Source organism: Dermacentor albipictus, chromosome 2 (genome assembly GCF_038994185.2).
Source record: "Dermacentor albipictus isolate Rhodes 1998 colony chromosome 2, USDA_Dalb.pri_finalv2, whole genome shotgun sequence".
NCBI classification, from domain to species: Eukaryota; Metazoa; Arthropoda; class Arachnida; order Ixodida; family Ixodidae; genus Dermacentor; species Dermacentor albipictus.
Genome location: NC_091822.1, coordinates 78,980,651 through 78,993,719, shown reverse-complemented (window position 1 = coordinate 78,993,719; position 13,069 = coordinate 78,980,651). Strand labels below are relative to the sequence as shown.

The 13,069-nt window shown below is 45.5% G+C and overlaps 1 long non-coding RNA gene across 1 annotated transcript in view; it reads left to right on the top strand.

Moving 5' to 3' along the window:
- LOC139055967 (uncharacterized) overlaps nt 1-13,069 on the top strand; it is a 94,116-nt gene that overhangs the window by 66,113 nt on the left and 14,934 nt on the right. The gene's annotated exons all lie outside the window — the stretch shown is intronic.

Below are 13,069 nucleotides of genomic sequence, written 5' to 3'. Positions count from 1 at the left end.
AAACCTTGCATGAGCGTAAGAGCTAACAGGCTCCCTGATTCCCCCCAAAAAACTGAAATATGCTCGACTGTCAATTCTTCTTGGACAGCAGGCTGACAGTGCTGGTACTTCGTATAAGGCCTAAAATATAGAAAGACACGAGTATTTCTGTCGTGATCTCTGAAAGCGCATTAATTAGGCCACAAAGGGTGAACTTTAGGAACACATTACTCTTAATCCATTTGCTGTATATGTCAACTCAGTGCGACGGACCGTTCCCTCAAACACTGGAGAACTTTACACATAATGAACCTATATTATTCCGAGTATTTGTTTACCAGGACATTTTAACACCGCACATTTGCCTCAATATGCGTGCCAGCCACATTGTTCTACTCATTTTCGATAATTTCATCCCGATGGCTGGTAAGATTTTTTTTAGGACAGCGGGCTGAATTTCACGCCACTCTTGAAGCACATAACACCACAGCACATGGACAAGTAATTATAGCCAGATTTTCAGACGTTCCACTCATTCCGAATTTCTCCTACGCATCAAGAATTCTGTGTCCATCGTACGCACCACCCTACGTACTTACAAGTGCGTCGCTTAGAACACTGAAGAAACCGTAGAATATACTAGTCGCCTCGTATAACGCTATAAAATATGCACAAAAGGAAAATTAAGTAATTACTTTCAGTGCCCGTAATGAATACAGAAATGCAAATGTTTCAGGTCATGCTATCCTTAACATGCTCCGCATTTCTAGAACTCGGAAACTTGGTTTGTTGTACAGTTCTCTCAGGACGCAGGAAAACATTTGAATAGTGCAGAATAACGCACTTCGAGACTTCCGTAAGAAACTTTTCTCAATGACCGTGATCTATGAGCGCATATTTGCCTTCATATAAGCACGCGCCATTACATACTGCCCATATTTCTTATGTTTATTTAGTGTAGGTGACCGTTATATTTGACCCGGGATCGCGAGCTAAATTTTACGCCAGGAAGGTCCGCAGGTAGGTCGGTTTACTGGCAGGTCCGCAATAATACCAATCACTTTGAACATTGTCTGCACGTCATTCAGCTCGAGTTTGCTTCGATGGTTTGGTGAACTTATCATTTTAACCTAAACAGCTTCTTGAACTGTTTGAAAATAAGCCCGCTATGTATGTCTCACGTAAATATAACACCAAATCAAGCATCTCACAACTATATCACCATATTTGACCTCTGACCTTAAGTACCCTTTCTCATTTTTCACTGTTATCACTTTCGCTAGCACGATGTGCTAGCTAATCTGCGTTACGGTTTAAATTTGCGCCTTGCACATCGCGCAGATTAGATAATCACCTGAGCTACACGTGCAACTACAGGAACACATGCGCATTCAATGGGTATTGTTAGGATTGGGGGCTTAATCCCATCGCTCGTTACCAGTTGTCAAGATTGGAGTCGGGCATGAATTCGAAGGTAGCTGGTCCATGCCGTCCTCCTACTTATCCGCGCTGACGACGTTGTTGAAGGGAAGGACTGCGTCTCATCGAGAACGAGGAACATGGGTTTGTTTACAGTATCGACATAAGGACGTTGCAGTTCATCAGTATAGCATGACTGCGAGAAAGTACACTGAGCAGCCGCACAAGAGCGCTTTATAAACACTCGGTCCTCCTTTCTTTCTTTCTTTCTTTCTTTATTGATTTATTTAAGACAATGAACAGATCCCAAGGTAAGGGAAACGTTCAACCAGTCATCGTAAACGAGTCGCCTCTCTGCGGGCGGGTCACACACACTTCTTTGCGCAAAATTCACGGTCTCCAACCGAGGCCAGACGGACTTCGTAGAACTCGGGACTGACGTCAGGAGAGGTCGGTTGCCCATTGTCTTGCGTGTTAAACGGCACGTGGGAAGGGACTTGGAACTACGTTCTGCTGGGGACTCCTTTGTTCATAGCAGACCACGTTGGCGGTGGCGGCTTCCGGCACTTAGCCTGCTTCGTCGCACTCATCTTGGCTCCAGCGACGGAGAGTCGAGGACGCGCGTATTGTTCTCCACACACAGTCGACTTAGTGACGCCGCGGCTAGAGCGTTGCGGCGGCCGTCCAGGAAAAGTTTGACACCGCTGTCGCAACTGGCTGGCAAAACTTGCACCTCAGCAGGCCGTTCTTAACAGTCTTTGGATATGGCATTCTCCATGCCTTCAGATATGGAACAACTTTTTCACTGACCAGTACTTTATTTCAACTTATTTCAACTTTATTTCACTGACCAGTATTCCATGTAAACTTTTAGAACACATTATATCATCAGCAATTATGAAATACCTAACCGATCACAATCTCCTCTTCATTAACCAGCACGGGTTCCAACGGGGTCGCTCATGTGAGACGCAGTTGTTCGAGTTAGTCTCTGACCTGCACCAAGCTATCAACGACTCGTCACAAATTGACGCCATATTTATTGATTTTGCGAAGGCTTTTGATAAGGTAGCTCATAACCGTTTATTATTAAAACTTCGCCATTTTAACATAAATAGTAGGATTACGAAATGGATTAGTAACTTTTTAACTAACCGGTACCAATTCGTAACTACTAATGAATTTTCTTCTCCGCGATCACTAGTTAAATCCGGAGTGCCGCAGGGATCTGTATTGGGACCAATTTTATTCCTGCTATACGTCAACGACATCAGCAATAATATTAAATCTACAATAAGACTATTTGCAGATGACTGCATAATTTATAGACGAATAATTAACACTTTTGACACTGACATTTTGCAATCCGACCTCGCGAAAATTACCGACTGGTGTAAACAGTGGCAAATGAAAATAAATGTTTCAAAAACTAAGGCTATAGCCTTCACTAGATCCAGTAACCCTAGGGTTACCCGTTACGTAATGAACGACATTAGTATTGCACATGCGCAAACAATAAAATATTTGGAAATTCATTTATCTTCAAACGTTTCATGGAATCATCACATCGATGCGATTACTAGCAGTGCTTGTAAAACCCTTGGCTACATTAGGCGTAACCTTTACTCGGCAAACAAGTCCACTAAATTATTAGCCTATACCACACTAGTTCGTTCGAAAATGGAGTACGCGTCTTTTATTTGGAATCCGCATCAATCGTACCTCATAAACAAGCTCGAGTCGGTACAAAACAGAGCAGCCCGCTTCATCACGAAAAATTACTCACGAAATTCTAGCATCACTAACATAAAGATATCTCTAAATCTCCCCGCGCTAGAAAATCGAAGGCTGATAGGACTTCTTTCCCATTTTCACAAGCTATATCACAGCGGGTCGTCTTTCAGCGCATGCCACATCAGGCCCGCCCATCGTATCTTCCCGCGCCTTGATCATTCCTTTAAAGTGCAGCCCGTTCTTGCGCGCTCTAACTTCTTGAGACACTCGCCCCTCTTTCTCGCGATATATCATTGGAATATGCTACCTCATGAAATCGTGTCAGCTCTAAGTCACGATGATTTTCTAGCAAAACTAAAACAGTATTTTAACGTACTAACATAGTATTCTCGTGCTCATTTGTTATAGGCATCACTGTGTTGTTGCGCGCCTTGAATTTTTTTTTTCTCTCCCTCACCATATTTTGATGTTTGCGCGAATGGTTTTGTTCTGGTTTAGCGCAGGGTCACTTGTACTGCATAAAATTTGATCCACTTGTGATTTTCATTGTTTATGCAATATGTTATGGTATGTTAACGTTTTTATCAAGTATTTTTCCTTGTATAAATTGACCAAGCTACGCTGATTTTGTGTAACACCCAGTTTAAATCTATATGTATCTTCAGCGTTTAGGACGTGTAGTTGTATTGCTCTTACTGGTTTCTTTTTGTTTGTTTTCCCGTTTTTCCGCTTGTGTTCTTTTTATTGTAGCATGCATTATCTGTTTAAATGCGTATACTGTATATATCACTAATTCATTGTAACACCCCTATGTAATGCCCGCATGGGCCTTTAGGGTACTTGAATAAAAAACTTATTTAAATGATTCCTAAGCAAACCCTCATAAATTCCGCTACCTTAATGGTAATATTTCCCTGCATAATGATCACAAAAAGCACAATGCTATATTTATTTATTTTCAGTTTATTGCTCTGCGTTTTATTTGTATATATTTGATCCTGAAGTTGGAGTGCGTACTTTTGTACATCGTTATATTAGTATCTGTAAGGACTGTATATTTTTCATCTTTTTTGCCTAATATGCACAATAGCGTTTACTACTTATTTTGTGGAATGCTCCCCAATTGATTGTATAGGTTTTATATACATAAATGTAGTGTACATATATTATGTGCGTATATTGCGTCTTGGTCATCTTAATTTGGTGCTCCTCTTCCCGAATGCGTCATAAGAGGTCGGTAGGAAAATATCAGTGAAAAGAAATTTTACATCTGTTAATATTTACGCTAAACCTAAGCAAAACACAATGTTTAGTTAACCGACGACAGCAAGAAAACGTACTACGCGCCCTACATAATGCAAATAAAAATTGAGAAAATCAGCGTTCGGCAACGATTTTCGAAGTTTATGATTGCCATCCACTTTTACCATTAGAAATAGAAAGAAAAACGAACGCAATTTAATGGAGGTTTATCCGATTGATTTTAGCAATTCATGTAATTCAGAGCATTTAAGTGCTGACGAACATCGTGGAATTTAGCTGCATAGCCTGGAAGAAATATAACTGCGCCCTTCGTCTCTTGTTTCTGCAAGGGCATCAGGGCAATATGTCTGAGCGTTTTACGTTACGCTCCCAAACGGGCACAGACCGATCGTATTACATTTTTGATTTAGCCCTTAATTTTCATATGCACTTCAAAATTTACAAGTTGATTTTTTTAAGGTATTTCTTCCATTCACTCTAAATAAAAACTGGGGGAATGGTGTAGTTTTCTCAAGCAACATGCACGCAGCATAATGCACGACTACGGCGCTTAAGAATGATTGTAGGTTTGCTTGAACTCAGAAAGGAATGTGAGCGTTCGCTTTGGCGGCACAAAACTTTAGGTTTGAAATTTGCAGTGTCCAGTTCAGCTGCTTATACTGAAATTTTGGTGTGATAAGAAGCCTGCTGAGTTAACAGCTGATTTCGGACGTTTGCACGCTATGCGCTAATGTGTTGTCGGGATCAACGCTTGCGTGTCGGTTCCTGTGAGATGGTTGGAAGTGAGCATTCTGAGTTTCTTCTTTGTTCAATACTGCAAACCTTGTACAGGTCCAAGCAGGGTGGGTCAAATGACAACAAAACAATAAACAATAATAACAAAGTTAAAAAAAACAAAACATCAAAGTGTGGCGAAAGGCAATAAGGAATCATTCCAGTCCGTTACCGTGCGAGGGAAAAATGAAAACTTGAATAAATCTGTTCGCGCAAAATACGGTGTCAGGGAATTAGGATGATGGTGGCGTGTATGCCTTGACGTTGAAAGCGACAGATATGGAGAAGGGTTAATAGCTAGATAGTTATTCCAAAGCAAGAAAAGAAATTGCAAACGTAAATTTTTTCTTCGTTGTTCAAGACATTGTATACCGTTAATCTGCATTAATTCAGAGGGTGAGTCATACGGGGAAAATTTAGAGTAAATAAACCTTACAGCTTTTCTCTGTACCTTTTCTAGGCGGGTGATATTGTGTTTATTAAATGGGTCCCAGACAACGCATGCATATTCAAGTTTAGGTCTAATTAGTGAATTGTAAGCAAGTAATTTTACGCTAGGGGGAGAACTTCTTAGCTTATGTCTTAAAAAGTACAGTTTACGGAATGCGGAAGAACAGATGTTATCTATATGTAAATTCGATGATAAAGTATTAGTTAGTGTGACACCCAAATACTTATATTTAGTCTCTTCCAGCAAAGGTGACGAACCAAGTCTGTAGTTAAAAGAAAGAGGAGCTTTTTTGCGAGAGAAGCGAAGAAAGACGGTCTTATCTGTGTTAAGTTTCATGTCCCACGTTTCACACCATTCAAAAATCTTAGCAAGAGAGGAGTTAAGATGGATTTGGTCGTTAATTGAAGTTATTTCTTGAAAAAGCACACAATCATCCGCAAACAATCTGATTTGGACATTCGGATCAAGTTCAGCAGCAATGTCATTGATATATAATAAAAACAATAATGGCCCCAGCACACTTCCTTGGGGCACGCCAGAGCCGACCGGAAGGCAACCTGATTGCTGCTCATTAACTGTTACAAATTGGTAGCGATTGGTTAAATAGTTTGAAATCCATATGATTAAAATTTCCTGGAGTCCAATACGTCTGAGTTTTAAAATTAGTTTGTCATGGGGAACTCTATCGAAAGCTTTACTGATGTCAAGAAATATTGCATCAATCTGCCCGTTCCTATCGAGACATGAAGCGAGTGAATGTATTACTGTCACTAATTGTGTAATTGTTGAGTATCCTTTTCTAAACCCGTGCTGAAAATTAGAGAGGACTGCGTGTGCATCTAAAAATTCATTAATCTGGTTGGCAATAATATGTTCGATTAGTTTACAACATGATGATGTAAGTGATATTGGACGATAATTTTGTAATAATGTGCGGTCACCTTTCTTATGTATTGGCACAAGCCTGGCTATCTTCCAGTCGCTCGGTAATTTTCCATGAAGTAATGAAATACGAAATAAAATAACTAGAAACTTTGCAACAGATTCCGCATATCTCTTCAAAAACACGTTAGAAAGGTTGTCGGGACCACATGATGATTTAGTTTTTAAATTTAGTAACATAGAAACTATGCCAGGGTATGAAATAAAATTTACATCACAGGGGTGAAACACTGCGTGATTGGATGGACAAGCACCGGATTTAGAAAACACACTGTGAAAGTAGTCATTGAATTGGTGCGCAATATCCCCGTGATCAGTAACCACAGAACCATCAACAAAAATTTGCGACACCGGTTTCTTTTTTTCACTTATATAATTCCAAAACTTTTTTGGTTCCTCTACAATAAAATTTGGCAGCACTGTATTAAAATAATGTTCTTTCGAAGAGTGTACTGCACGTGCAAGACCTTCTTTTAAATCCTTTAAATGACCTAAATGCAAGCGCTGTTTATTTAACCGTTTTATTTTTCGCTTTAAGTGTATTATTTCACGCGTCATCCATGGCGTTTGTCTACGAACAAATTTACGTTTGCTTGGCACAAACTTATCGATACAGAAGTGGCACATATCTTTAAAACGGCGCCAAAGTGTGTTCAAATCAGTATCATTGAAATCGATAAGGCATGTTTCCAGATGTTCTATAGTTGATGCATCATCTGCACGTGAGTAATCTTTGAAATACCAATGTTTCACAGTGTTATTAGGTACAGTACAAGCGACAATGAGTAAGTGAACACTGACAAGCATGTGGTAAGAGATGCCTTCCACAATTTCAACAGTGTAATCAGGTAATCCTCTTGGAAAAAATACCAAATCCAGTACAGATTTGCTAGTTCCTTGTACACGTGTCGGTTCCTGAACTATTTGAATGAGGTCATGTGTTAACATTATGTTAAGTAAACTGTTTAAATTATTGCTGTTTTGAGGAAGGGATTCAAAACGCTCCCAATTAACGCCTGCCAGGTTTAGGTCACCAATAAGTACCAATTTGTTTCTCTGGAACCGAGACATGTGCTCTTCAAGTTTTAACAGATAATCATCTGATGCATCAGGAGGTCTGTAAATGACAAACAAAATCAAGGTATGGCCCCAGCATGAGATCTTTATGCACAAACATTCAAGGTCGGGAATTTCCTCCAAGAGAATAGCCTGTATGTGGTCTTTAATTAGAACTGCAACGCCACCTCCCCTGAAAGGCCGATCCCTACGAAAAACTTGGTAACAATTAGGGAAGACATCCTCGTCCGCTATTTCAGTCCGCAGCCACGTCTCGGTTATAACGGCAATATGTGGGAATGTTCTAGTAAAGAAACCTCAAGGGGTTCCGTTTTGTTAACTACACTACGAGCATTTAGGGTGATTATGCGCAAGTGCTTGTCACATTCTTTGGAAAGGCGTCAATGCTCGGGCTGCTGATAGCGTTGATTGTTTATCTTGACAAGCATGTTTTTTGCCTCATCCCAAAAGAACATATCATTATTGACCCTAAGTTTATCATGAAGTAGGCGTACTTTTTTAGCCTGCAGTTTTTCATCTTTCGCGCTTTCCCACAGAAGCTTCCGTTTCTTTAGCGTTGCTTGTGAGTAATCATGTTGTACAGACATGCCTGAATTTTTGAGCTTGCTGCAGTTTTCAAATATAAGTTTCTTTTCGTTGAAGTCCTGCAGATAGATTATGACCGGTCGTTTGCTACCTTGTCGGCCCAGCCTATGAATGCGACCGATTGATTTGCACTGTACTTGCAGCTTATCCCTCATTACCTCGGTGAGAACTTTTTCTTTGAGGGCTGCTTCCGTTTCGTCATCACAATCAGAAACGCCATGACTAATTACGTTTGAACGCCTATTTCTGTCTTCGAGATCAGTTAGTTTCTTTGCCTGGAAGCCAATAACATTTTCTATAGACTTGAGAGAAGTTTGAACCTGATCCCTTTCCGTCGGAGAAGATTCAGATAACCTTTTGTCAAGTGGAGCGCACGTCTGTTGAAGGTTATTAATCAATGTTTTTATGTTAGACAGTTGGACTTTCATTTCTGAAATATCGTTACGGATAGCAGTTTGACCCTGAAGCAACTCTTCAAACAATTCCTTCTGCGTGGGACCTGGGTTTGATTCAATGTCCCCACAGAGAAGCAACTTGCACACAAGAAGACATTCATAGGCAAGGTCTAAACACTTCTGTGGGCACGGCAGGACAAAAATTCCACGACAATCAGTCCGTAAAGAACTACTGTGAGGACTAACCTGCAGAACGCAGAACAGAGTTCTGGTTAGCGTCATTGCCAGTCCGCGTCCGCCGTGCCCACAGAAGATGAACCGGTGAGGTGCTTCTTTTATAGTGGTGTTCTCAGGTGACGTCACACCGCGACTACCAGGTGGTGTCTCTAGTGGAGCCAGGTCTCCAGGAAATAACCATGGTGTCATTTGGCCAGCAGCGTTATCCGGACGAAGTTGATAGACGTCGATGACATCGCTTCTATCCCGGCACGTGTAGCCGCTCGTTGCCAAAAATGTGCCGATCTGGAAAATGCCCTGCAGAACGCAGAACAGAGTTCTGGTTAGCGTCATTGCCAGTCCGCGTCCGCCGTGCCCACAGAAGATGAACCGGTGAGGTGCTTCTTTTATAGTGGTGTTCTCAGGTGACGTCACACCGCGACTACCAGGTGGTGTCGCTAGTGGAGCCAGGTCTCCAGGAAATAACCATGGTGTCATTTGGCCAGCAGCGTTATCCGGACGAAGTTGATAGACGTCGATGACATCGCTTCTATCACGGCACGTGTAGCCGCTCGTTGCCAAAAATGTGCCGATCTGGAAAATGCCCTGCAGAACGCAGAACAGAGTTCTAGTTAGCGTCATTGCCAGTCCGCGTCCGCCGTGCCCACCTATAGTTGCAGTTGTTGCTGAGAGCCAAGCCATCTCCTTGGTCACCAGGCACTCTCGTCCTGACCAGCGATTGTTAGCACTGACCAGTTGAGATTTTCCGGGCCGTGGAGGAGCTCTTGCAAACGACCAGCTGGGGCAGAGACATTCGAAGCTCTCCTGCTTTCCGGAGCTGATTCACTTCAGCTTGGTGGAGGTCACAATGCATCCCACCAGCATTGCCCAGACGGCAACGAGGCCCGACGCAGACTGTGACGGCTCAACAAAGAAGCTCATTTCGAGTTGATAACAGCCGCCACCTTCCGTGGAAGCGCTAACTACAACAAAGACCTTTCTACCTGAACCTGACCCTGATATGCGGAACGTCACAAAGAGCCCACTAATTGATCAAAGTGGCGAACGTCGCAGACTTTCGTGGGAACGGTGTCGACATCCAGTTCCCAGTTCACCACCTCGTTGCCTCGTATGCGGGGGAGACCGGGCTAGGTTGGAGGCAAAGTCCGGTGGTAACATGCGACGTCAAGGGCGGAATTTTGCGAACGATAAGGTTATTGTGACTGGCCGAGACGCAGCTATCAGATTCCACAGTATAGTTATTTAGGGAAATAAACCGCTTTATATGCAGACGCATTTGAGGCAGTGAGAGTGTGCTGACGTATGCTGACGTGTCCTTGTGCGCTCTCCGAAAAGATGTTTGCTCTGACTTGTTCCTCATGCTACGAGAACGATGTATTGCACTCTGTGCTCCTGCCAGTACAAGAATACGTCGCTTTTTAATTAGCTTTGCCTCTTCTGCGTAAATAAACCACCTGTTCCGTTCCTTTGACCTGTAGACCTCGTAGCATTCACGAAAGAAGCAGCCCTCATCAGCGAAACTCGGACGATGGCGTGCGCCAGCTTAGCATCCATGCGAGGCTCCGGTAGGGTAGTCCAGCTACCCGCTACGAGAGGCACCGGAGGCGTAGGCTAAACAGCGACCCTCAGTCAATGCTGGACCCCGAGGCCACGACCCCCGAATCTTATAAGCAGTAGGAAGTGGTGAGATTGACCTCACGGACCTTGGGACGTGGCGACTGACCGGTGTTCCGATAAGTCATTCAGGTCACTCCTGTTAGTCAGTGGTTGTTCCCAAGGCGACTTGGGAATGACCACCTTTTGCAACTGTCTAGATATGGCGGAGGACTGGTGACATGGTGCTGCTTCTGTGGGTGAGCGTTTGGTTTGGGCTGTAAGATTTACCTAGATTAAATTTCTCTGGGTTATTTTATTTGAATCGCTGGGGATATTTTACGTCTATTACAATTTGCTTGGGTATCGAGCAACTTTTACGGGACTGTCACAATCCGCGCGGGTTCGCGAACGAGGGAGGGCTCGAGGCAGCCTCCGTTAGGGAGACGCTCCGCAACATGGTGGTGATGAACGATGACTGACGGCCGAGCAGCTGTGCTCGTCAGTGTTTATTGTGGACGGTGCCCAATGTTGCCTATCGAGCATGGCAGGCCACCGAGCCTGGCGGGCCAATGAAGATTATGACCGAGGGGGCGTCATATGCACATTACACCCCCTTACCACCGTTTGTTTGTCGATAACGAAAAAATAAACGTCAAAGTTTAAAGTACGAGGCTCTGCCTCCGTCCTATCCGGTCGACAATGCCAGCTACCCAGGCGAGTAACGGTCCGGGGCACTGGTGTTGACGGGCCGGGTGTGGCAACGCCGGGTGCTACCTGAGACAGCCTCGCTCGGTCCGGAGGGTCCACAGTGGTCTGCCTTGTGAGTGGTACCGGGCTCGACACCGGCCCAATGGGCACTGCACCACTGGCAACGCTTACCGCCTTCGAGGTAGGCGGTGCTCCAATGGAAGCGACTGGTGTTGCCGCTTGTCCTCCTGCGGGCTGGAACTCCGAGGGGGCAGATGAGGGTGTTGGCTAGGTCCCGAGTGGAGGCCTAACACGATCGGCGTGTCTATGCCTCATGGCCCCGTCTGGCATGTGGACGAGCAGCGATGAGGCACTGACAGAAGACACCACCTGCGCGTCGGACCAAGGTGGGCCAGGATGGAAGTTCCTGGCAAAAACTGGAGCACCCGGCTCCGGCAAAGGCCGGGAGGGCACCCTCGGTCAGCAGCCAGCTTCTACTACGGTTGCTTCAGGAGCACTGTGCATCGGTGATCCGGATGCAAGACGTCCAGGGGGTCTTGACCATCCAACCCAGCAGGAACTCATAGGGGGTACGGCCAGTGACATCGTAGGGCGCGGCCGGGTACTGAAAAAGTATCCGGGCAATCTGCGTCCGGAGATAAGCAGTCTTGCCCTTCTTGAGCTTGTCCTTGACGATGTGCACCACCCACTCGGCTGCACCGTTTGAGGCAGGGTGATACGGCGGAATCATCATCCGGTGGATTCCATTTTTCGTCAGCCAGGCCAGGCACTCTGCGCTGGCGAAAGCAGGCCCATTGTCGGACACGATGACGTCGGGCAACACCTGGGTGGCGAAGACCTGACGTAGCACTGCAATGGCCATGCCCGCTGATGGATTCGTGATAGGTAGAGCATCCACCCACTACGAAAAGGCGTCCACCGCAACCAGGAATTAATGGCCCCTGAAAGGCCCCCAAGATCCACATGTACACGGGACCAGGGTCTCTGTAGGAACGGCTAGGGGGTGATTTCCATATTACGTGATGCCCGCCGATGATCCTGGTAGATTTGGCAGCTCTGAACCATGCGAGCGATGTCCTGGTTCAGGCCAGGCCACCAAACATGGTACCGGGCCACCATCTTGGTGTTTTCCACGCCAGGATGACGCGCGTACAGCAACTGCAGGACCCTGGCCCGAATACTTTGTGGGATTACGACCCTGGAACCTCACAGTAGGCAGCCCTGCTGCAAGCTCAGCTCAGCGGCCTTATGGCTATAGGCCTCCTGTACCAATTCCTCCCCATGGGGCACCACTTTGACCACCTGAGACAGGACTGGGTCCCGGCTGGTCGCTTGAGATACCGCAGATCTGGAGAGCACGTCCGGGTACGCGTTCTCCAGCATGAACACTTCAGCAGGTTCCGGAACAGCATCAGGTACCTCTGGTGGGGGCAGGGGGCTCAGGGCATCAGGAGGTCAGAGGTCGTTTCCCGGACGGTAAACCAGCTGGTAACTGTAAGGTGCCAGCCTCAAGGCCCAGCGCACCACTCGAGCTGATGCTTGCACGGGAACTGCCTTGTCAGGCCCCAGCAGCCCCAATAGCGGCTTCTGGTCTATGACCGCCTCTAACTTCCGGCCCCACAGATACTGGTCGAAGCGTTCGACTCCGAACATTAGGGCCAGGCCTTCCTTGTCCTGCTGGCTGTAGCGTTGCTCTGCAGCCGACGAGAAGCAAACGACACAGGACGTTCCTGGCCAGCTGCGGGACCCGCGTTTCATGTCTCCTGCTCGACCTTCTCAAGCCAGCCACGCCGCATGTTAAGTTGCTCGGTGAGCTGCTCGACATACTGCACTCGCATTTCAACCCAGCACCGCCCACACTGATGAAGCATTTCCGCTTCAACAGCCCGAGCCTCCGGGCAGGAGAGAC